Consider the following 23,605-nt stretch of genomic DNA (forward strand, 5'->3'; position numbering starts at 1 on the left):
ACATAGGGCTTGAATTCATGACCCTGAGATAGATAAAGAGTTGCATGCCCTACCAACTGAGCCAGCCAGGAGCTCCATCATTTCTTGATCATCTTCATAACTACAAATTTTTATATTCTTTGTTTTCCTCATCATCACTTAGCTGCTTTGTTTTCTTTGCAGCCTGTTCCACTAAGGAGCAGTTGGTGGTCTCTCTTATTCTTTAACTTGAACAAAGAGAAGGAGTAGCAATGTAAAAGGGTCCAGGGCCAACTTGACTTCAAATTCTTCCTCATTTCCAATTTGTTTTACAAGACCTCTCTTTTTGTTTCATCCTCTAGGATTAGAAGAAAGCCTTTGTTGTAATTTTAGTTAGCCTTATTAATGACACCTTTCCTTTATTTCAAATATTTGAGAATGTTTATATTATATGTAGGGATGAAGTTGAAGCCCACTGTTTGGGAGCCAAGACTGTATAGGAGAGACAGTATATAATACTCTGTGATATAAATGATTCATCTACCTCAGATTTCAGGTTACTGTTAACACTATTCTAAGAAGACAGTATCCATATATAGAAACATTTCTTATTGATAATGTTTTATGTAACTAAGTATTAGTAAGATGAGTCCTTTTGGGTTTGATCTATTTTTCCCAAATTAGGAACGAGTATTAAGACTTAGCATGAAGTTTATGATATATTTGAATTTTTGCTCCATGAATGCAACTTAATTTTTGTAGGTTAATACTGAGTTTTATAATATTAAAAACGGGTGTCAGCCTCACATGCCCGGCTGGTGACAATGTGGGAAGCTAGTAGGGATGGGTCAGCTTAGAGCAAGTTACGTACTGCATGAAGGTATTCCAATTCAAAAGAAGAAAAACCATTCTGTCTGCCAAACAAAATATATTCTGAAGGCTGACTGTTTTGTAATACTTGATCTGAAATTTTTGGGGTCTGAAATTTATAAAAGAATTAAATTATAAAATGCTAAATGGCTTGCCTTTATTATGAAGTAATCTGTTAGTTTAAAATCAAAAGAGAAGCATTAAGGAGTAAAGCAAATATCATGAAGCCTAGTTATTACAAATTGCCATCTATATTTACAATAACATTCGTAGCTATTTTTTTTCTAATAAGATGAGTGGAATTTCCTTGATTATAGGTTTATTTTTATTATTTTTTATTTTGAAACGGCCAATATGCTTATGAGTAAGATTTGTGTGGTCAGCTTCTGTTCTTTCATAAACTTCAGATAAAAATCATTTTAGCTGTAACCAAAAACTGAAGTCTTTAAAAAATGGCAGATGTTAATTTAAAAACAGCAGAGACTAATTTAGTTTGCTGTGTGATTATGGTCTAATGGAAGTTTCATAAGCTTTCTTTTCTCCTAACTCAGAAAAGTATATGTCAGAGTATGTCCTTAGCCAAGAATTTTATCCACTCAACATATGTTTACAAACTTATATAAAGCAAAAAAGAATGTATGTAACTCTAGTGAGCAAGAAATATGGTTTTGCTCATATTATCTGATGTTTGCCAAAAGAAGAATAAAAGATGTATGAATTCAATCATCCAGAGAAAAATACACATTTGAGGAAATTCAACAAGAAACAGATATCCCTGAAAGAGACCTTGCTAGAGCCCTGCAGTCCCTCGCCTGTGGTAAACCAACACAGCGGGTTCTTACAAAAGAACCCAAGTCCAAGGAAATAGAAAATGGCCACATATTCACAGTTAATGATCAGTTCACATCCAAACTACACAGAGTCATGATTCAAACAGTTGCTGCCAAACAAGGTGAATCTGACCCAGAAAGGAAAGAAACGAGGCAGAAAGTAGATGACGACAGAAAACATGAGATCAAAGCTGCTATCGTGCGGACAATGAAATACAGAAAGAAGATGCAGCACAGCGTGTTAGTAGCAGAGGTAACTCAGCAGGTGAAGGCTCGATTCTTACCAAGTCCAGTTGTTATTAAGAAACGTATTGAAGGACTTATTGAAAGAGAATATTTGGCATGAACACCTGAGGATCGCAAAGTATACACATATGTAGCATAAAATGCGTTCAGAAATTTGATTTATCCTTGGACTGTACTCTTCGCATGGACTGAGAAGTTCTTTTAAATCATTAAATATTAAGACGACCATCTCTTCTATTAAATTACAGTACATGGGATCCCTGGGTGGCGCAGCAGTTTAGCGCCTGCCTTTGGCCCAGGGCGTGATCCTGGAGACCCGGGATCGAATCCCACGTCGGGCTCCTGGTGCATGGAGCCTGCTTCTCCCTCTGCCTATGTCTCTGCCTCTCTCTCTCTCTCTCTCTCTGTGTGACTATCATAAAAATTAAAAAAAATAAATTATAGTACATGTTCTAGACCATTCAGATCAAGCCTTTACTCCCTTTAAGAGTTTTCAACATCAATTGATTGAGCTTCAGGCTTTACAGCATTTATCCCTGTAGAGATCATCTTTTTTTTTTTTTTTTCTGGTTCTTCAAAATTTTATTAACAAAACCAGGGAGAGGGGAGGCAACAGTGAGCAAACTGCACAGTCCCACCCAGGCACAAGAGAATGGAGAGACAGAGGGACAGAGAAGGACAGAAGAATATCCAGAGAACCTCTGATAAGGGCAGCTGGGTAGTCAAATGGTGGATGAGCACAGGGAGAAACTCAGGGACCATTGGAGAAACAGATGAATGGCAGAGCAGACAAACGGGGGATTCGGGGGGGCTCCCGAGCCTGGAATGCAGGGCCTGGGGACTTCGGGGCCAGTGAGGCTCAGTGGTCAGCACTGGAGCGTGGGGCGGTAGTGAGCGGATCATGCTGGATCGTGTGGTGCAGCATCAGGCCAGTAATCCTGCCCGGTCAGTCATGGCCGTGCGAACGGTGCATTCCTGCTCAAACAGCTCATCCAGCTTGTGCCACACGCGCACACGCTCCAGGTCCACTCCAGCAGCCGCAACTTTTCCCAGCAGTAATGCGGGTACACTGGCGTTTGGGCAGGCGGCAGAAGTCACCCGTGAGCTCAGACATCACGTACAAGAGGGCACCCACATATCTCATCAGCTGGCACTTTGGGGTCCCGGGAGTGCTTGGGCACAGCGCCTGGAGCCGTTACCAGGATGTCTTGCTCTGAGGGTTGTAGACATCACAGAAGAGTCGTGTAGCTCCCTCAATGCTTGTGGGGTACATGGACCCAAAGGACGTCTGGCTCTCATCCTTGGCGTAGCAGCGCTCCATGTGGCGCAAGGCAACACGTGGGTTGATAGGGTGCCCGTGGAGACGCAGAAGATCTGCAGGTCCGTGTCACCACTGTCACCCTCATTGCTTTTCCAAACAAGGGGCCATTCTGGGATTGTGGGTGCACATGAAGTTGGGGACACTTGTCGGCCCATTTCACAGAAGCCTCCAGGGCTCCACTTCTGTTGGCGGCTCCACACCCCAGGCTTCCCTGGCCTCCTACCTTCTCCTCCAGCCTTGTCACACTTTCAGTGTGGGCTGCAGGGGTTGTTTCCATACCCCTGTGGAGGCAGTGGGGTGAGCAGGGTCACCGTGGATCCACGGCTGTTCTGAGGGATGGATACCTGGTGTGGGAACGCTTCCCTGATGCCACATCTTCCAACCTCCCCCAGCCCGTGAGGCGGCTTGTGGATTTGACTGGCCTTGCCATCTGCCCCGGGGGGAGGCCAGGCTTGCCTTTGCTCCAGCCCCAAGTGGCCAGGACAGAGGCAGCCTTGGCTGCCCCACTTTGTCACGGACAGGCCTCTGACCTATTTACATCCACTCTCTCCAGGGAAGCTGAGGGGAGCCGTATAGAATCCTTGTTCCATTTCATCATTACTGGAGTCTTGGGGCAGCTGCTAAAACCACTCGGTTTTAGTCTTCCGTGCAGTGAGTGGGGCAGTTTCCCATGGTGGGCTGGCCTGGGACCTTGTGTTGTGCTCCGTTCTGTCACCCAGTCACTGTAGATATTTTCTACCTTCCTGCATAACCCAGGTTCCAGGGTACGTGATCTGTCCTTGGTTCCCTAATAAATAAAGTCAGTCCTCCAAAAAAAAAAAAAAATAAAATAAATAAAAAATAAAGAAAGATGATCATCTCCCTTTTTTTTTTTTCCCACAATACCACCCATTGGCTTCTTTATTGAGCACCACATTTTCAGCATGCGTCACTATAGGAGGGAGGCTTCAGATTCAACCAGACTCTGGCCCGTAGTCAGGAGAGATGTGGTGTGCCCAGGTATTCCTGTGTAGAGAAAGGCACATGGCTTCAAGAGCAGCAGAAGTTGACTATGGTCATCATCGTCCTCCTTGAAAGAGTAAAGGTGAGTGCCGTTCAACCCCAGAGAACTGAGGCTCCGTCCCCAGGGGGAGGGCTTGGAGAGGTGGCCATATGTCTGCAGGGATGCTGCAGCATCCAAAGATAGCATCCCATAGGCTTTAGAGAGCAGATCAAGAAGCTGCTTCTTTTCATCTTCTGGGAGGAAACTAAACTTTGCCACATTGATGTTCAGTCTCTTCAACTCCTCCTTGGTAAAGTCCATCCCTGTTTGGTCATCTGATAATCCGTGTCCAGAGTGGACTTGAAGATGAGTGGGTCATCCGTGTTGAGGGAGTAGTTAGCCTGGTCATTTTTGAGCCGAACCACCGTGTGCTCCGTGTCCGACTTCCAGGCGCCTGTGAGGTAGCTGGACCAGGGGCAGATCTCGAAGTGCATGTTTTCCTGCCGCAGCCTGGCATAAAGGGCCTCGTCCTCCAGCGTGTGGTAGCCGTGGCCCAGCCTCTCCGTCTTGAGCGCGTCCACAGCCTCTTGGACCACCTCCGCCAAGCCCACCTCCCCTGCGTGCACAGTGCGGTGGATGCCTCTCCTCACAGCCTCCTCGTCGGCCTTCACGTGTCCCGGGAAGACACTGCTCCCTTTAATGGTCTCATCTCCTGCCAGGTCGATGGCCACCACAGTCTGCTGGTACTTCGGACACAGCTCCACCACCTCCAGGGACCAGTTGGGCTGGTGGTGCAGGCAGCACAGGATGGACCTCACTTTCACCTTGAAGTCCCGTTCTCCCTCCTACAGGCTCTGGCTCACCAGGGCCACCACCTCCCCTAGGATTTGCAGAATCTCTACATTAAAATTGATGTGGCAGTTTTAACACAATGTATATGAAATAGTCTAAAATTTACAATACAGGAAAATATGATTTTTTTTTCTCCTAAAGTTGAAAAGCTTGGCATGTATGTCCAACAGTGAGGTAAAACATTTTGTCTCTCAATATAAAGAACTGTGCAAGGATAACATTCAAACACATTCAATTAGGGCACTTTTCAATTTTGACAGGAATACTGAATTACTGTAGCCAACAAAACACAGTTAGAAAATGCCAACATTTCAAGTTGATAAGAACGAGGCTGATAACATCAAACAAATCTTTTAAAAAAACTTTTCTTTTGAAACAATTTCTTTCAAGACAAAGGGCAGTTTGCTTCACGTGACTGTAATTTCTTGTGCGGGGGAGGAGTCTGACCTAGAGAGCATCGGACGCCAGCCACTCACTCATTCCTGCACATTGCAAAAGGGCAAGGGAATAAGGTTCGTGGAAGGCACTACTTGCACGTGGAGGATGAAAGGCACTACTTTAAGATTTTTCTTGTTTGAGGTTTTTAAAATCACGCCACCAGCATTTGTTAATCCCACTCTCGTGCACGGCCACAGTGGCCCCTCGGCCTCCTGAGGTGCACAGCCAAGCCGTCTCCCCTCAAGGACTTGTCTGTCCCATGTGCCTGGGCCAGTGTGGCTGCGTGCAGGACGCAACAGGGAGGCCGCGCTCCACAGGGTCCTGGGGCCATTCAGGTTGTGCCAGGTTCTCTCAATGGGCTGAGTGTGGACATAAAAGCAAACCTGTATGAAAACAACAACAACAAAAAACCAAACAAACAAACTTCCAAACAAAAAAGCAACAGCGTCAGGAGTCTCTAGAGAGAAGAACTTCAGGCACAGGACACATCCTCTCACCGGGTCACCCCTCATCTGCAGCCAGCGCCCCCTTTCATGTAGCGGACCCCACCCGCCCATCCCCTGTTCCGCCTCCACCTCCGGGGCCACCCCCCGCCCCCACCCCCACCGCCAGCCAGAGGAGAACAGGGTGTTATTTTATATGTTGGCAAATTGAACATCGTTAAAAAATAAATTTAAAAAAGAATTTATTAATAATCCAAAGAAAATGGAGAAAACAATCTTATATTTTATTTCTTGGTTAGAGGAGAAATGAAAACAGTATCATATGATAAAATATGGTCAATAACTTTGTTTCCAGGCCATTCACAGTCAATTTACACATTTGAGTGGGATTCTTAACAGCTGTAGAGATAGGCTCTTCTGGCTTAAAATTCCTTAAAATTTCCAAGAGGAAATAACTACACCAGAGGACATAGTAAATATCCCATTGTATGTGATGTCATTTTATTTCTTTCTCCAAAAATGCTTGGCAGGCCTAGTAAGCCACGCATTCCAGTTCCTTTTCTGCTCGTCAAAGAGTACGTCAGACCTTTGCCATTGTCATGTAGTCCCCGTGGATGCTACTTTCACCTTCATCAGATGGTGTATAAATTATTTCATAAATGAAGTAGATAATTTGGGATGTAGATGCTTTCAACCACTAGATTTAACATTTTTCACACTTTCAGTCATCTCCCTCAGAACAGGAAAGGAATTACCTTTCATCTCAGGCAATTTATTTCTACATTTGTGTTGGGTTCCTATTCTTTCTGTATCATGAATTTTAGATATATTTTCTGTATACTTACATATATCTGTATAATTTAAAACATATACACTTTATTTGAAAGTACTCCTCCCCAATCCGATTCTCCCTCCTAATATTGCAACAAGTGATGGCATCACCCAGACTGAAATTTGCATTGAAAAACAAAAATGCTTCAATCTCCATATATTTCCACCTACTTCTCTCTTATCTTCTTTGCAATCCAAGAAGAGGTAAGGTCCCCTAATCAACTTGTCTCCTCCGCCCACACCCATCTGATTTTTTGGTCCCCATTAATTCGTGGACCTCTTCCTTGTTCACAATTCAAATGCTTCAATCAACAAAACACTGTCACACACAGTGTCATCAGTCTTTATGTTAGTTTCAGCCTCAGTAGAATTTGATTCCTCTTGGGTGCAGGCCCTGTCTTCCCTGGAGTCTTTCCTCTGTTGTCCCCGACTGCAGATGAGATGGAGTTCAGGGAGCTGGGTGTTTCCTAGGCAGTGACATCAAGGCGAACATGGTTGGAAAGGGTGGGGAGGAAGAAACACAGGCAGAGGGAGAAGTCTGACCACTGGGCAACCTCACAGCATCAGCCCACCCCACAGGGTGCTGAGGAACAAGCAGGACCCATACACTTATCCTAAATGGAAGCCGAGTGGCCTCTGTGAATAATCATTGCCTGTCACTCACTCTGGGGAGCAGTTGCCTTGAGGCAGGTGGCTCTTTGCAGCTGAGTCAAACTCTGCCTCTGTTGACAAAGTCCTCCGGGAAGCTTATGCATGGATCCTACCATTTCCTGTCCCACCCTGCAGGTCAGAAGGGAATAAGTTCTGTAATAACTGGCCCATACAGGGACCTCGAGATGTCTGAAGCTGATGGGCCTGGCAAAGAAAAAACAGGTGGCAGAGAGGCAGCTAGCATACAAAGGGTAACAGAACACTAGGAGCTCAATGTTGGTTCTAGTGGGGCTTCTGCATACCGGGTGTGGATTGGGTCCCGTGTCTGTCCTTACATGGAGCCACACCCTGTCAACCAGCTGTCCTTGCTCCTGGAAGGTGGGAGGGGTCTTCAGGGCCCCGGACCAAGGTCCTTCTACCTTTGCCCACAGGCCCTTCTTCCATGGTTGGCACACTAGACCTAATGCCCACCACTGGGTTGGGCTTCTTTTTTTTATTTGCTAACAGGCTTTGCCCACATGGCACATATTTCACTGTTGAATCTAGAACAGTGACTCCAACTACCTCATGAAAAATGATATTCCTGGGCAGCCCCGGTGGTGCAGCTGTTTAGCGCTGCCTGCGGCCCAGGGCCTGATCATGGAGACCCGGGATTGAGTCCCACGTTGGGCTCCCTGCATGGAGCCTGGGACTCCCTCTGCCTGTGTCTCTGCCTCTCTCTCTCTCTGTCTCTCTCTCTCTGTCTCTCTCTGGGTCTCTGTGAATAAATACATTCTTTTAAAAAAGAAAAAAAAAAGAAAAATGATATTCCTGTGCCCCTCACTTAGGGAAACCTGTCTTCTGATCCCCCATCTCGTTAGGTTATGATTATCATTAGCAATGACAATTCCCTAACTATGATCATTTCTGTGATCTTGTTATTCATCATTATTTTCATTATGTTCTTGCCATGAATTGTTTTTGCAGTTGTTTGATATACAACCTTCAGTAGAGTTTCTCCACAGGAAAGCAACCCCTTCTGCACTACATGATATTTATTTTGCTCAGGAGCAGCATCTTGAAATATTCCAAGTCAGCCTCCAGAAGCAGGACCAGCCCTCGATACCACAGGAGCATCCTGAAGGACATCCTTTACACATATGCCTCTGTTAAAATTCAAAATTCCCTCTAGGGCCCACTGGCTGCTTGTGCCAGCCTAGAAGTCCTGGAAAGTTGTCCTTGGATGAACAGAACTGCCACAACAGTAGTCACATCAGGGGTCCCCATAATCACTCTTGCCTTCTTGGAAAGGTGGGACCTGGTGTCTCTGTCCATATGAACATCCACATGAGGTTATCTGATCTGGAATCCTAGAGCCACTGTAGCTAACATCGTAGGTACAGAAAAGGCTCCCTAGGCCAGCCCGAAACTCTGGAGATCTAAGTCCTCTCAGGTACACAGGAGAGGCTGCTGGTGCAGTACCGGAAGGCACAGAGATTGTGAACGCCCATCCTGTCCATCCCACGACTACTCTCCGTCTTCCAAGGGAGCTTGGCAACCACTCGGAAGGCAATGTCCTCCCTGCTAGTATGGGAGTATCGTGGGTGACACCCTCCTCCAGCCCACGCCCATCTGATCCTCTGCAAATACTTTAAGTGACCTCGGAGATGTGAACTTAGAGTCCTGGAGCTCCAGGGTCTAAGGGGAAAAGAAACAGAAGGGATGTTGGGCAGAGAGGGTGGGAATAGAAAAGGCAGCTTGAATGTCCACTTGACGCTGGGCTCTTCTGTGCAGGTGTGGACGTGGGGTCCTGCCTGGCCTGCCACAGACCAAGCTCCTGAAATCTGGTGGCTGTCCTGCTGCACCCCCTCTGCCCCATGGGCTTTCCCTCAAGGGGTCTGCATGCAATTTCCCAAGTTGGCCTAGACCCTCATTCTGGCTGGCTTTTTCCCTCCTGTTGCTCATCTCTGCCTCCTGTTACAGATGTCATGTGCACACGCAGGGCTTTAAACTCTCCACCCTGTAAGGCCCAGCACAGTCACGTTATCATTCACTTAGAGGATTCTATACCCAACCTCCTTATTTATCATTATGTCCCATATTAATAGCAGTGGAATTACTATTATTCATGATGACTATTATAATTGATTATTTTTATCAATAAATTTTTATCATGGATTATTTTTGTTGTTGATGCCATATGACATTGTATAGTCTCTCTTTTCATGAAAGAGGTCAGATTTTTTGGAAGATGATTATGGAGGGTTCTCCAACAGACCTATAATTCATAATTTACACACTGCTTCATGTCCCCAGTGTATGAGTTTGAGTGTGTTCCTCCAATGAGCCCCTTGAAATATTGCATGTCCCCCTCTAGAGACAGTGACGGGGTCTGTGATGAAGGGGAGCCCTGAGGAAGATTTCCTTTGCCAGCGTGATCCTCTAGAGAAATACCTGATTATGTTTTTTTGCTTTGTTTTGGTTTTGTTTTTGTTTTTACAAAGTGATATATTTCCATAGAGATGGTAGACTTATATCCTCCTCGCCTCTCCGGATCCCTCTCCATCTCACCTAGGCTAACAATTTGTCATCATTCACAGGGGTAGGACCAACGCATTTAAGAAACCTCCACATTTTTAGAAACATCCATTCATATTATGTGTTTAAGCTAAACCATAGGCTACCGATAAATTGATAAGCAAGATGAGATATATCCATATAATAGCGTATTGCTCAGGCTTACAAAGGAAGGAGATTATGATGTACAGATTCCAGAACATCGGTGAACCTGCAGGGCATTATGCTAAGCGTAATAAGCCATTCACAAAAGAAAAATACTGTGTGATTCTTCTTATACACGTCAGGTTCACAGAGGCAGGGTGGTGTATGGTGGTCCTCAGGGGATGGGGTGCAGAGAGGCAATGGGGTGTGTTCAATGGGGACAGTTCTAGTTCAGCAAATGAAAAGAGCTCGGGGCCCGCACGCCCCGCCCCGCCCCGTGAGGCCGCACGTCCCCGGCGGCGGCCTCGGGCTGTCCAGGCTCCGGGAGGTAATGCCCCGAAGGCGGGGACCGTGGAGGAGCCGGCGGCCGCGGCCGGTGCTGCGCTCGGGGAGCCCGGGGAGCCCGGGGAGCCGGCCCAGGTCGTCTTCTGCATCCGCTGCCCACGCCTCGTGCTGCGCGTGTGGCTCAGCTCCACGGCGACCCGCAGCCCTACCCCACGCTGCCGCCGGGCACGGGCCGCATCCACAGCTACCGCGGTCACCTTTGGCTCTTCCGAGATGCCGGGACATATGATGGGCTCCTGGTTCACCCAGCTGAGCTATGTGTGCCACCTCTCAATGTTGAAGGGCAGCCAATTCTTGGCGACACCACCCTGCCAGGGGATACTCTGAAGGAGCGGTGCCTCCAGGTTGTCCGAAGCCCAGTCAAGGCTGAGAACCACAGGAGCCTGGACCTCGTGAGATCCCTCTAGGACGATTTGGAAGACCACCCGAATGTAAGGAAAGACCTGGAGCGGCTGGCACAGGAGCACATTGAAAATCAGCAGATGGAAGGGGAGACTGAGTACTTTAATTGAAATCTGCACTCCTGAGTCTCAGCCTTTGATGGTACTGACTAGTCTTGATCTATATTTAGGACTGGTCACTCATTCTCAGATTCAAGGGGTCTCATTCTCAGAGTAAAAAATCCTCCATCGCTTAAAGGAAAGTGAACTGACTGCACTAGGCATTATGATGTTTCGGGGCAAATATCACAAGACGTAACTTAATGCCTGTCCCTTCTAGAAGTATTCTTCAAATAGTTGCGTTTTTGCCTCCTAGTAAGTCAGGAAAGTTTCTATGTGAGGACTTCTGTGTAAGTAATTCAATAAGAATTGCAGCATATTCTTTGATTGTAAGAAAGCAGTGGCATCTGCTTTCAATTGCTGTATTGTGGTAGGTGATGTGTCTGCCTCCTGCTTTCAGAAGACAGAGATGTCCTTAAGGCAGGGACAAGTCTGTCTCCTCCTTTGAGACCCCAGTGCCTCACACATTATGAGCCTTCAGTCAGTGTTTGTTGAATGAACAAACCAGCAGATACTTTGGTAGAAAGTGTTTGAAGGTTTTGCCCTTTTTGGGGGGTGGGGAGGTGGGTACCTTACAACGTATACAGTAAACAAATGTTTTAAAGGGAATCTCTTTTATAGGAAGAACTTTTTATAAATTTCTAAACTTTGTGCTTTTCTCTGCCCACTGTTATTGTAGTTTATTTTGTTTCTAAACCAGGATTACCTTTCTGCAGTTATTGTGGTGATTGCTTTTTTTGAAACTTGACATATGCACAGAAGATAGGAGAAAATAATTGTCCTCTTAGATGTAGTATTAAGGAGCTACTACTATATTGTAAATAAGTTATTGCTAAGTGTGAGTATTTCTGTTACTTTTGGTAAATCTGCTACCTTTCTGTTTGGCTTAGCATTGTTTTGTTTTGTTTCCTTAAATGCTGGCAGTGTTTTAACCAGGGGCCAGCAGTGTTGGGGCAGCAGGGACCACTAAGGGGAGCCACTCACTGGCTCATCTGGACTTGCAGGGCTGCCTGGTTCGGCATTTTTCATCAGGCAGGAGGATCTGGAGACACTTTACACCTGGGTGGGGAGAGGCGGTAGCCCTCTACCTTTTGGAAGTTACTCATTATACACAGTGGATTCAGGGAGTAGCCTGGAATGTTTCATAGTTTTATAAATGTACAAATCCTTTCTTATAGGCCCCGACTTAAATTGATTAACTGAAATTCAAAAGTTCTATCAGGCTTTCTTTTTTTGGTAACTAATAGTTAAAAAAAAAAATTGCCCCCAATCGAGAAAATTTTGGTAAAGACAGTTAAGTAAAAGAAAAGAAAAATCATTGCAGATACACTACTTGAATACAGCCCCTAACATTTTGACTTTTGGCCTTCTTAGGGCATCTTTTGGTTAGTTTGGTTTTACATAGTTGGGATCATATAGAATATAACAGTTTTGTATTCTACCTTCTAAGTCATGTCTTTATAACTGAATGTTTTCCCATGGTAATGTAGACATTAGTGCAGTCTTCCTTTCATAAACAATTCGATATTTCTTGGTATGCCCCGAATGTGGGAGCTGCCAAATATTTAAATCAATTAATAACCAAAGTGAAGAAATACTTAGATAATAATACACTTATACTTGGTGACTTCAATCTAGCTCTTTCTATACTCGATAGGTCCTCTAAGCACAACATCTCCAAAGAAATGAGAGCTTTAAATGATACACTGGACCAGATGGATTTCACAGATATCTACAGAACTTTACCTCCAAACTCAACTGAATACACATTCTTCTCAAGTGCACATGGAGCTTTCTCCAGAATAGACCACATACTGGGACACACATCGGGTCTGAACTGATACCAAAAGATTGGAATCATCCCCTGCATGCTCTCAGACCATAATGCCTTGAAATTAGAACTAAATCACAACAAGAAGTTTGGAAGGACCTCAAACACGTGGAGGTTAAGGACCATCCTGCTAAAAGATGAAAGGGTCAACCAGGAATTTAAGGAAGAATTAAAAAGATTCATGGAAACTAATGAGAATGAAGATACAACCGTTCAAAATCTTTGGGATGCAGCAAAAGCAGTCCTGAGGGGGAAATACATCGCAATACAAGCATCCATTCAAAAACTGGAAAGAACTCAAATACAAAAGCTCACCTTACACATAAAGGAGCTAGAGAAAAAACAGCTAATAGGTCCTACACCCAGCAGAAAAAGAGAGTTAATACAGATTCGAGCAGAACTCAATGAAATCGAGACCAGAAGAACTGTGGAACAGATCCACAAAACCAGGAGTTGGTTCTTTGAAAGAATTAATAAGATAGATAAACCATTAGCCAGCCTTATTAAAAAGAAGAGAGAGAAGACTCAAATTAATAAAATCATGAATGAGAAAGGAGAGATCACTACCAACACCAAGGAAATACAAATGATTTTAAAAACATATTATGAACAGCTGTACGCCAATAAACTAGGCAATCTAGAAGAAATGGACACATTCCTGGAAAGCCACAAACTACCAAAACTGGAACAGGAAGAAATAGAAAACCTGACAGGCCAATAACTAGGGAGGAAATTGAAGCAGTCATCAAAAACCTCCCAAGACACAAAAGTCCAGGGCCAGATGGCTTCCCAGGGGAATTCTATCAAACGTTTAAAGAAGAAACCATACCTATTCTACTAAAGCTGTTTGGAAAGATAGAAAGAGATGGAGTACTTCCAAATTCGTTCTATGAGGCCAGCATCACCTTAATTCTGAAACCAGACAAAGACCCCACCAAAAAGGAGAATTATAGACCAATATCCCTGATGAACATGGATGCAAGAATTCTCAACAAGATACTAGCCAATAGGATCCAACAACACAATAAGAAAATTATTCACCATGACCAAGTAGGATTTATCCCCGGGACACAAGGCTGGTTCAACACTCGTAAAACAATCAATGTGATTCATCATATCAGCAAGAGAAAAACCAAGAACCATATGATCCTCTCATTAGATGCAGAGAAAGCATTTGACAAAATACAGCATCCATTCCTGATCAAAACTCTTCAGAGTGTAGGCATAGAGGGAACATTCCTCAACATCTTAAAAGCCATCTACGTAAAGCCCACAGCAGATATCATTCTCAATGGGGAAGCACTGGGAGCCTTTCCCCTAAGATCAGGAACAAGTTAAGGATGTCCACTCCCACCACTGCTATTCAACATAGTACTAGATGTCCTAGCCTCAGCAATCAGACAACAAAAAGACATTAAAAGCATTCAAATTGGCAAAGAAGAAGTCAAACACTCCCTCTTCACAAATGACATGATACTCTACATAGAAAACCCAAAAGCCTCCACCCCAAGATTGCTAGAACTCATACAGCAATTTGGTAGCGTGGCAGGATACAAAATCAATGCCCGGAAACCAGTAGCATTTCTATACACTAACAATGAGACTGAAGAAAGAGAAAGTAAGGAGTCAATCCCATTTACAATTGCACCCAAAAGCATAAGATACCTAGGAATAAACCTAACCAAAGAGGTAAAGGATCTATACCCTAAAAACTATAGAACACTTCTGAAAGAAATGGAGCAAGACACAAAGAGATGGAAAAATATTCCATGCTCATGGACTGGCAGAATTAATATTGTGAAAATGTCAATGTTACCCAGGGCAATTTACACGTTTAATGCAATCCCTATCAAAATACCATGGACTTTCTTCAGAGAGTTGGAAGAAATTATTTTAAGATTTGTGTGGAATCAGAAAAGACCCCGAATAGCCAGGGGAATTTTAAAAAAGAAAACCATATCCGGGGACATCACAATGCCAGATTTCAGGTTGTACTACAAAGCTGTGGTCATCAAGACAGTGCGGTCGTGGCACAAAAACAGACACATAGATCAATGGAACAGAATAGAGAACCCGGAAGTGGACCCTGAACTTTATGGTGAACTAATATTCAATAAAGGAGGAAAGACTATTCATTGGAAGAAAGACAGTCTCTTCAATAAATGGTGCTGGGAAAATTGGACATCCACATGCAGAAGAATGAAACTAGACCACTCTTTTCACGTTTTCACTCTTTAAACTCTTTTGAGTTTATGCGAAGATAAACTCAAAATGGATTAAAGATCTAAATGTGAGACAAGATTCCATCATAATCCTAGAGGAGAACAAAGGCAACACCCTTTTTGAACTCGCCACAGTAACTTCTTGCAAGATACATCCACAAAGGCAAAAGAAACAAAAGCAAAAATGAACTATTGGGACTTCATCAAGATAAGAAGCTTTTGCACAGCAAAGGATACAGTCAACAAAACTACAAGACAACCTACAGAATGGGAGAAGATATTTGCAAATGACATGTCAGATAAAGGGCTAGTATCCAAGATCTATAAAGAACTTCTTAAACTCAACACCAAAGAAACAAACAATCCAATCATGAAATGGGCAAAAGACATGAAGAGAAATCTCACAGAGGAAGACATGGACATGGCCAACATGCACATGAGAAAATGCTCTGCATCACTTGCCATCAGGGTAATACAAATCAAAACCACAATGAAAAAAAAAACCACATTGAGATCTCATGTCACCCCAATGAGAATAGGGAAAATTAACAAGGCAGGAAACCACAAATGTTGGAGAGGATGCAGAGAAAAGGGAACCCTCTTACACTGTTGGTGGGAATGTGAACTGGTGCAGCCACCCTGGAAAACTGTGTGGAGGTTCCTCAAAGAGGTAAAAATAGACCTGCCCTATGATGGAGCTATTGCACTGTTGGGGATTTACCCCAAGATACAGATGCAATGAAACGCCAGGACACCTGCACCCCGGTGTTTATAGCAGCAATGTCCACAATAGCCAAACTGTGGATGGAGCCTCGGTGTCCATCGAAAGATAATGGATAAAGATGTGGTTTATGTATACAATGGAATATTCCTCAGCCAGTAGAAATGACGAATACCCACCATTTGCTTCAGAGTGGATGGAACTGGAGGATATTTTTTTAATTTATTTTTTTAATTTTTATTTATTTACGAGAGTTACAGAGAGAGAGAGAGAGGCAGAGACACAGGCAGAGGGAGAAGCAGACTCCATGCACCGGGAGCCCAACGTGGGATTCGATCCCGGGCCTCCAAGATCGTGCCCTGAGCCAAAGGCAGGCACTAAACCGCTGCACCACCCAGGGATCCCCGGAACTGGAGGGTATTATGCTGAGTGAAGTGAGTCAATCGGAGAAGGACAAACATTATATGTTCTCATTCATTTGGGGAATATAAATAATAGTGAAGGGACTATAAGGGAAGGGTGAAGAAATGTGTGGGAAATATCAGACACAACAGTATGAATGTACTTGATACCACTGAACTCTACACCTCCAAATCGTTAAGATTGTTAATTTCATGATACATAATCTTATGAAAATAATGAAAAGAATCACAGGCTGAAATGCTGAAATGTTCTTTGGGTCCTCTGCCTGTGACATAATTCTTTTTTTTTTTTTTTTTTTTTTTTTTTTTTTTTAGCATCAGCGATAGGGTTTTCTTTTTGTTTTTAAAATTTTTTGTATATTTTTTATTGACATAACTCACTGAATTGACTGTCACCCTGCAAAATGACCCTCACATTGTTACACCACCTGCTCTGCTCGGCTAATATGCTTGTATCCTTTCTCTGCCTCTGGCAGTGATGTCAACATGAGTATCTTCCTTTACTTAATAAGAGGTTTGTTACTTTGAGGGACGGTCTACGGGCGGTGTTTTTAACGGTGGGCTTGCTTGTATTTTCAACATGAATAGGTTTTCCTGGTTGCAAAACCCAACATAGCACCCTCATGCTCCTATCTGCAGTGCAAGACACTGTCTCTTTTTTGTGCCATTCTATTAAGTAGTTTTACTGTGGTTAACGCTGGTAGGCCTGAGCCTCTGGGAAATATTATGAGTCACCTCTGGTTCCAGCAACCATTTGTGACTGCCTGCAAGACCCAGGGAAGGCATCCATGGCCCACCAGGCTCAATAAAATTGTTCTAAGACCCCCCTAAGGACCCAGGAGTAGATGCAGCAAGCACAGGAGGCCAGAGAGGAGGTTCTTACCCTCTGGAGCCTTTGCGGTATTTCTGGATATGCTCCAGAACCAGAGAACTGCTGCTCCCGCCTTCTCGTGTAGCCCCATACCCGATTGGAAGCACCATCCCCAGCAAGGAGGAACCAATTCAGGTGCCAAATAACAGCCCCAGGCCCCAAAGTAAAATCTCTTAAATCCTGACCTGAGGCATCCCCACATGCCTGCACATGCCTGCACATGCCTCACCTCATCAATACCTGAGTCTCAGGATCACCACAACCGAAAACACCCCTGACTCAATCCCAGTGGCACTCGGATGGGGTGTCAGGAAGGAGGCAGGTCCTCAGACCTAGACCAGGTAGGAGCCACCCTTGTTGTCTGAGAAACTACGAAGGCCTGGTGTATCCTGCCACCCCCATTCTCACCCTGGGTAATCCAGAAGACTTTTCAACTTGAACTTGGAGATCCCAGGTCGCCTTGGCCCATCCATCCGAACACCCCTATGACCAGTCCCTCTTTCATTATGATTCCTTTAATAAGGGGCACACATGTGAAGGAAAACATTCTAAAAAAAAGGGGGGGGGGAGACGCTCCATACATAGTCAAGGGAGAGCCACCCCCCAAAATGAGGCAAGAGCTTCCATTAATTTGCACGGAGGCTGTAGGGAGAATGGAGGTTTGGGATGCCGGATGTAGGACTTCGATTTGGGTTTCTTTGGGAGAAGGGATCCCCGTGGCTCCTAGTCCTCTAAGAGGATGGCAAGGTTGACAGCGATCCCCTGGAGTCAGGTTCCTGATCCTGTTCAGCCCTAGTGCTGATTGACCGCCCAGGATGAGCGTGGATCAGCGATGAACCAGGGGGTTGCGAGTGTCTGCGAGGGGAGGACAGTTTCTTTTTTTATGGGGGAATATGATGAACCACAACTCTGAGCGCACTCACTGCCCCAGGGGAGGCTGTTTGGCCTCCGGGCTGACAGGTGCAGGAGCGCGGGCCCTCACCTGAGCCTGCACACGGGGGAGTGTCCCGCCACCCGCTCATCACTACGGGGCACAGGCCTGCATGTCGGTAGGGAACCGTCCTCATCCCTGTTAGGGCAGGAGTTCCTACGAGGCCTCCATCTGTGACGCGCTACACATGGCCCCTTGTCGCCGCCTCCTCCTTGGGCTCTCGCCTCCCAGTCCCCCTGCAAGGACACCTGCCAGCATCTCAACCAGGACCCTGCGACTTGGATCCTGTTCCTGCCAAGTTGCCCACTTACACCATGGCACGCTTATCCCAGGGAGGGGTGAATGGTATGCTAGGCCCTGAGACACCCCAACCCCAGATCTAGGTACATCTGCACTGAGTCCAAGTGAACAGTCGGTAGCCACTTTATAATCATTTCAGTGAGACCTTTTAAATATCCTATAAAGTCCATACTTTATTACATCCCCATTTAAAGATTTAGAAACAAGTTCAACAAACTACACAACCGAGGTCACATACTTGCTAAACCAATCTGACTTTAGTCTACGTGGTTCAGTGCCCCCATCTTGCCTTCCCAAAATGAAGAGCAGAGCCTTGAATAAGCAGAGGCAATAGGACGGGACTCATTTGAGGGTACCGGGATATAAATGTTAATTTTGATACCCAGATTCTTGGAGAACGAAAAGGATGTGGTAATTATGCCTTCGTGCTGCCAGGTGACATTGGTACAGGCTCAGGGATTCAGAGCTCCTTTGGTGAAATGACTGCCACCCCTTTCCCTTTGCTCCTGGGGACATTCACAGGTAGCACAAAGGAAAGCCAGAGATGGAACAGTGCCTGCTTCTGGGCTCTTCTTACAGGGCAATCCCCGTGTTCCAAGCATGTCCCAATCATCATCACTCGAACTGGACACAGACCCTGAGGCTGGCAGAAGGAACTGTGTTGTCTCTCAGTAACCATAGTTGCTCCTTATTCTTTGGAGGAGAAAACTGAATTGTGAGAGAGAGAAGGGGAGTAGCAGGCTCCTACTTGCTGGGCCAGGAGGATCAGTGAGAGGCTCCTGCTTTTCCAGCTCCTGCCTCGTGTTCCTTGCACTCCCCCAGCCAGAACTCTCCGAAGATAAGGCTTTATGGAGACCATCACATCGGGCCTTGATCCTGGGAAATGGAGCATATAAATGTGCTTTCTTCATTGATTCACTTCACTGACCAAGAACGTTCCCCACTTCTTGCAAATATAAGTGAGTCTTCTGTCCTCCCAGAGGCCCCAAACCTCTGCTCTGAAGAGGCTTCCCTCAGAGGTGACCCTGAGCAGAACGATGTCTTGTGTGGTCTTTGCCTTTCTCTTCATTTTGGCTCAGTTTCTACCAGGTAAACGCAAATGGATGGAATGGTGAAGAGGCAGGTGATAAAGCCGCCGGCTCTTCTGTGGACCATCCTAAGACTGACGGGAATGGTCGGCTCCCCATTGAGCTTCTCATGGGATTTTCTTGAATCTGTGGTGGCATTTTCTAAGCAAACTGCTATTCCCACCCCTCCTGTCTTTTGTAAACCTCCCCCCTGGTTCCTGGGAGTGCTGGCCTTCAGAAATAGAATAGAGAAGCAGCCTGTGCTCTGCTGTCCTTCCACAGCAGATGGGTGGAGCTGGGAATACTGTTTTACACAGCGTTATTTCCTGCACTAATTTTAAAATCCAAAATGTGATGATTTGAATTTAGGGTGCCAAGCAGGACTTGAATATTCCCAGCCATTTCCAGGAGTTTAGTTGAATCCCTCACATATAATTTCTACTTTTAGGACCTGTAGCCGGTCAGCTTCCTCTGACTTCTGGAGACAAGGAATGATGGCAATGACAGTGAGAATAGAGTTGTCTGAAATCCCAGATTTCTGCCTCTGCCTTCTCTTCCTCTGGTAGCCAGCATCATACCTGCTTTGCCATTTCATAGAGAAATCTCTTTGTTACTGGAATGGAATTTTGGCCATAGAGATTTGGACCTGGTGGCTGGTCTCAGGGTGCTAACTAAAGCAGGTTTAGAGGATCAAGCTTGTACCAGCCAATAAGCAATGTTTGGGGAACATGCTCATCCATCTCTTACCGGATCTGCTCCCAAACCCAGTAAAATGCATCCCAATCTCTGCTATTGGTCTAGGAAGGATCAAATAAAGGAGATCTCATTACCATTATGGAAGATCTGTCCAAGATGAAGAGCCCCCAATCCCTCTCTGTGCTCTCATCTTCTACAGGAAGAACATTAACAACAGAAATAACTAATGGGCTACATAGTGTTTGGTGAAATGGTCTTACCTAAATTACTCCATGTGACCACTAGAATAGTTTACAGTGTAGACAAGCATTTCTAGAATGTCTATATGACAAATAAGAAAGCAGAGATCGAGCAGTTACTGAGGACACACTACCACTGCCAGGCCCAAACCAAACTAAACCTAACTTCACTTCTACTTTCAAGGATCTTTTACAACCAAAAGGTCGCCCTTCCACCTTCATCTTATAACATTTGCAGAACTATCAGGTTCAGGGAGCCTGCTTCTCCCTCTGCCTGTTTCTCTGCCTCTCTCTCTCTTTCTGTCTCTCATGATTGAATACAAAAAATTAAAAAAAAAAAAAAAGACCGCTGGGCTGAAACCATCCTAAAGGGAATATTCCCAAATAATGTGACCTCCTAAATCAAAGGGGCTCAGTAGTAAGTCATTTTTGGATACATTGCTGGGGTGGAGGAAAATTCATATGATCAACCAGAAAGAACATCAACCATTCACGAAACTGTGCAATGCCATGAACCAACAGGAGCCTTGCAAGAACACATTAATGTGCTCCCCCAAAGAGATCTACCTTGGAAGACTGCTGGACTCATTTATTTCACTGTGTCACAAAGTACCACAGAAGTTAGCTGCTTAAAACAGCACACCCTCTCTAAGAGTGCTGTGGGTCCAAAGTCCAGGCATGGTGTATCTGGACCCCTGCTCAGGGTTTCAGGAGACTGACAGCATTGGGTCAGCTGGGACTTTGATGTAATCTGAGGCAACAGATCCCCTTGCATCCCCCTGGGGCTGTCAGGAAAAATTGTGTCACTTGTGGTTGTTGGGCTGCAGTGGGTTGCTGTCTTCTTGCAGGATGTAGGCCGGGCATTGTGCTGAGCACACAGAAGCTGCCTGGCATTCCCTGACCTGTGGCTCTTTCCATAAAATGGCAGGTTTCTCCTTCAGGGCCACCCAGAGTGTGTCTTGTACTTTAAAACTCCTACTTCTATCTGACAGCACAAAAGAAAGGGGAGAAAACCCAGCTAAACAGAATAATGCTTTTGTTCACCATTGGAATCTAGTTGTTTAAAATTAATTGCAAATTCATTTACAACATAAACATACATAGTGCCATAATTAATTAAACAAGGGAAATATCACTAGAGAACAGAAAATAGAAAGAAATGTTGATACTGAAAGTTTTAATACCTGAAAAAGATTCACTGAATAGATTCGAGAGCATAGAAAATATGACAGGATCAAGAGTCACTGATATTTGACAAGGAAATTCAAATGGTACCTCAGGAAATATCTCTTTAACACAAAAGAAGTCAGTAATGCAGGAAAGGGGGGTGGAGGAGAAATTTGGAAAACAAAGAGCGGGGACACCTGGTGGCTTAGCTGGTTAAGCTTCTGACTGTTGATTTTGGCTCAGGTCATGATCTCAGGATTGTGAATCTGAGCCCAACACAGAGCCTTACTGGAATTCTCTCTCTCCCACTGTCCCTGCCCACCCTCCACTTTAGCTCTCCCTCTCTCTCCTGCCCAGCCATAGATAAATAAATGCATAATAATAAAAAAGAAAATTACAATAGCAAATGGCAGATATAAATCCTACCTCATCAATTATGGTATTAAATGCAAATGAATTAAATACTCCAGTTAGAGCCTAGCAGAAAGGTTTTTTAAAAATCTTTTTAAAGATCCAACTATATGCTGTGTGCCTGTGTGAAAGGGATACACTGGATTCAATGAATGAAGAGGTCAAAAGTAGAAGGATGGAAAAAGATGGAGCTAGAGACAAGAGAACTGCGTACCGTGGTAGACAGGTCAACCCCTTAAGAAGACATGACCATTATAAGCGTGTATAAAGCTAACAAGAGCCACGAAATACATGAAGTGGGAACTGACACATTGAAGAGAGAAATCAATAGTTCAACAAAGGTATATGTGTTTTATAGCCTAGCATGTGATCTGTGTTGATGAATGTGTCATATGTACTTGAAAAAGGTGTGTGTGTTTTGCAGTCATTTTGTGTTTTATTCCATAAATACCAACTCAGTCAACGTGGTGGTAGTGCTGTTTACATAAAACCTGTGTTTGTTAATTTTGGGTCTACCCTATGCTGGAAAGAATGACATCACAATCTTCTCTCTCATTGTAGAACTGTGTTTCCCGATTTTAGTCCATCCAGTTATTGTGTAAAAGTGTACGGCAGTATCCCACTCTCCATTTGATGATATTCTTTTTTATCTGAAATGAATATTGGCACTCCAGCTTCCTTACTCTAGATATTTTCATAGTTTATGTTTTTCCATTCATGTGTTTTCAGCCTGTCTTTATCTTTTGATATTTAATGCTTTCCTTATAATTTGTGATCTGAGGTTACTCTGCCACTTTATTTCCTGGCTTTGACAATTCACAATTATGGACAATGTCCCCATTGGAGTAGGCTGGGTGATGGGTGCCTAAGACCTCTCTGTACCATTTTTGGAACTTATTGTGAGTCTATAATTTTCTCAAAGGAAAAACATGTTTGGAGAGAAGATTCCATTATGGAAAATAACATGTAGCTTTGTCTTCCTATTTAATCCATATGATTATCTCTGCTGTTTAAGGAGAATATTCAGTCCCTTAACATTTTTACATAATTAATGATAGATTAGTAAGATGTTGGTCTATCAATTGACTATTTTTGACATGTGTGTTCTCCTTGATTTTGTTCCTCTGTTCTCTCTCTCTTATCTTCTTCAGATTACTGGGATATTTGTGTCAACATTTGCATTATAATATATGTATTATAATTAATGGCTTCACTGCTATTATCAATACACATCCAACTTAGGGTTGATGTTAATCCACTCCCTTTAAAATTTGGAAGGCTTGTAATCATATAGGCAGACCTATTTCTTCCTATTCTCATAGTCTTTTTGCTATATTTTTTGTATGTATCACATCCACATACAGTATAAACTCACAAGGCAATACAGATTTTGCTTTAAGAAGTCACATAAATTTCAAATAAATTAAAAGACAATGTATTTTTTAAGTACTTACACTGATATTATTTCTGATGTTTTTCATTTTCCTGAAAACCACATTTCCTTGTGGTATTTCCCTTCAGACTGAAGAATTTCCTTTTATAGTAACTTTAGGGAATCTCTCCTAGAGAAAAACTCTTTCAATTTTCTTTGCCCTGAATACATGTTTATTTTATCGTCCCTTTTTAAGGGAATCTTTCCTGCAGATGGAGTTTGGGGCTGTGGCAGTGTTGTGCTTGTTTTCCTTCAGCTGCTGCAAGGTGTGTGCACAGTCACCTGACCTCTTTCAATTCTGAGGAGAAGCCAATTGCTATTTCCCTGA

General features: G+C 44.2%; 2 pseudogenes; both read right to left on the bottom strand.

The window, feature by feature from the left end:
* Positions 1-2,763: 2,763 nt before the first annotated feature.
* Positions 2,764-3,380, bottom strand: LOC140599558 (CXXC-type zinc finger protein 1 pseudogene; annotated as a pseudogene).
* Positions 3,381-4,156: 776 nt separating this feature from the next.
* Positions 4,157-17,125, bottom strand: LOC140599559 (adenosine deaminase pseudogene; annotated as a pseudogene).
* Between the last annotated feature and the right edge of the window lie 6,480 nt (positions 17,126-23,605).

The sequence above is a fragment of the Vulpes vulpes genome, chromosome 7 (genome assembly GCF_048418805.1).
Source record: "Vulpes vulpes isolate BD-2025 chromosome 7, VulVul3, whole genome shotgun sequence".
NCBI classification, from domain to species: Eukaryota; Metazoa; Chordata; class Mammalia; order Carnivora; family Canidae; genus Vulpes; species Vulpes vulpes.